Source organism: Rhinolophus ferrumequinum, chromosome 6 (genome assembly GCF_004115265.2).
Source record: "Rhinolophus ferrumequinum isolate MPI-CBG mRhiFer1 chromosome 6, mRhiFer1_v1.p, whole genome shotgun sequence".
Classification (NCBI taxonomy): Eukaryota; Metazoa; Chordata; class Mammalia; order Chiroptera; family Rhinolophidae; genus Rhinolophus; species Rhinolophus ferrumequinum.
Genome location: NC_046289.1, coordinates 90,505,445 through 90,508,150, shown reverse-complemented (window position 1 = coordinate 90,508,150; position 2,706 = coordinate 90,505,445). Strand labels below are relative to the sequence as shown.

The 2,706-nt window shown below is 38.3% G+C and overlaps 1 pseudogene; it reads right to left on the bottom strand.

The window, feature by feature from the left end:
• Positions 1 to 446: 446 nt before the first annotated feature.
• LOC117023214 (heterogeneous nuclear ribonucleoprotein D-like) lies at positions 447 to 1,929 on the bottom strand (annotated as a pseudogene).
• Positions 1,930 to 2,706: the final 777 nt, after the last annotated feature.

Genomic DNA, 2,706 nt, shown 5'->3' with positions numbered 1-2,706 from the left:
TACTCTTACCTTGATTTTGTTCGTATCACTCATCACCACCTGACACATTACATACTTATTTGTTTATTGTCTGTCTCCTTTCATAGGATATAAGCCCCATGAGAGTGGGAGCTTTGTTTGGTTCACATTCTAATACCAAGAGCTTTGGCACATAGTAGATTCTCAACAAATATTTACTGAAGGAATGAGTAAAACTATTTTTATTCATTTTTTTCACACAAGGAAGCATTTATTTGAGATTTAACATGACATCAGACAAATAAAATTTATATAATCACAAAACCATCTTGAGTCAGATATCAAAAGATAAAGTAAAAACAAAGAAAACGAATTGGTGGCTATATATAGTTGGATACAGTTGTGTCTTGTACACTGGAAAGTCTTTTACAAAATCCTCATCTTAGATCAACAGAGGACCAATCTTGAATGCTGTCCTGCCAGATAAGTTACTTTAGCAATCTCCTGTTTTCTCCCCAGTGTCCTCTGTAGTGTGGCTGGTAATTGTTTTGGTGATGGCCACCTGCTCAAGACACTTTGCCTTAAGTGCTCTGTTGGCCACCGCAGTCTGCAGATCCCTGTTCCTATCATAGTTCCCACAGTCATACACCGTATAATCATAGCCGTCATAGCTACTATAGTTTTGATCACCACCACAGGCACTATTGTAATTTCCATATCCTTACTCATAATAGTTATTAAATCCTTGGTTCCAGTTTTGGCCGTGACCTCTAGCGCCACCTCCTCCACCAGCTGTAGCACTGCTTCCTCCCTTTTGTTGTTGCTGTTGCTGCCTGTTTACCTCTTTGGGTTGTGCAACTTTGATTTCACAGTGCCCAGAACCAACTGGAGAATATCTACTTTCTAGCAATTTCTTTACTGGCTCTTCATCTCTATATGTGACAAAACAAAATCCTCTTCTTTCATTTGTTTTTGTATCCATGGGAAGTTCAATATTTTCAATCTCTTCAAAGGCTGTACAATATTCTTTAATTTGTTCTTCAGAAGTACCTGGGCTCGACCCACCCACAAAAACCTTTTTTGGGGGTTCCTCCCCTTTTAAAGCTTTGGCCACAGGTGGGTGTGGGACCAGCCTGTTTCACATCTCTGCCCCTCCTACCAGTCTCAACTTAGCTTATTCTTTGTATCCTTAGTTATAAAACTTCTGTTCAGCTAGACTTTAGATGGTTCTCCAGGTCGATTGTTCTATAATTTAGTTATAATTTTGATGTGTTCACGGGATGAGGCAAGTACAGCGTTTATCTACTCTGCCATCTTGGATCTCCTAATAGTGACTCCACTTGCTACTTTCTTTCCTTCAATAATACCAACATTGGCCCTTTATCAAATGCAACAAACAAGGCAAGCCTCAAGTGTTCTGCAGATGCTAATGACAGCAGTCTCAGGGGGAGCCTAGTTCTTATTTCTGTACTACTGTACCTCAGACTGTCATGGAACACAATGCAAATTACGGGTTTTAAATTAAAAGTGGTCAGCTGCCTCAGTGACTACAATAGAAGAATGGAAGCCTGGCCTATCCCTGTCATCTTCTGGTCATATATACTCGCCACTACACCAGAGGCTTGGAGGGGAACCCTTTCTCTTTCCATCTGTTCCCTCATCCCATGCCATCCTCTTTCCTCCTTGGGGCTCAGAAAGACTTCCCTCTCAATAAGGAGAAAGCAGGAGTTGAAATTCAGAGTAGTGTTGTCTTGGTTAGTTATTCAGTAGCAGGGATCTACATTTTCTCGGGATCCGTTGGTCCCTGGTACAGCTCCTATGTCCATCGCACCACTGGCCATTACAATGCACCCAGTTAGACTTGCCACTGCTCTCAGAGGAGATGTCTGTCACCCATTGGTGACTCAGTAAAACATGTTGTCTGCCTTTTAAAGCTTTTACACTGGGACAAGCAGCATAGGCTTGTCCCATGGGTGTGGGTGTGTCATGTTATCTCATTGTTGTTTTAATTTGCAATTACCTAATGACAAGTGGTGATAACATATTGCTTATTTTTTATTTTTATATCTTGTCTGGTGAGATATCTGTTCAGATCTTTTGCCCATTTAAAATATTAGGTTGTTTTATTATGCTTGAATTTTAAGTACTTTTTGTGTAATTTTTTGATGCTAGTATTTTCTCAGCTATTCATTTTGAAAACATTTACTCTAAGTCTGTGGCTGTCTTTTGATATTCTTAACAATGTCTTTTGGAGAGCAGAAGTTTTTAATTTTAATAAAGTCTAATATTAATTTTTAAATTTCATGGATGATGCTTTTGATGTTTTATCTATAATCTCATTGCTAAACCAAGGTCACATAAATTGTCATCTATGTTTCCTTTTCAATGTTTTATAGTAGTGAATTTCATATTTGGTTCTATGAACCATTTTGAGTTAATTTTTGTAAAAGGTGTAAAGTCTATGTCTAGGATCATTTATTGCACATGGATGTCCAATTGTTGCAGCGTGGTTTGTTGAAAAGACTGTCCTTCCTCTATAGTATAGCCTTTCATCTTTTGTTAAAGATTAGTTGCCTATATTTGTGTGAATTGATTTCTGGGCTTTCTATTCTGTTCCATTGATCTCTTTGTATATTCTTTTGCCAACACCACATTGTCTTGATACGGTAAGTAAAATCTTGAAGTCAGGTAGTATCCGTTCTCTGATTTTATTCTTCTTTAGTACTGTGCTATCTATTTTGGGTCTTT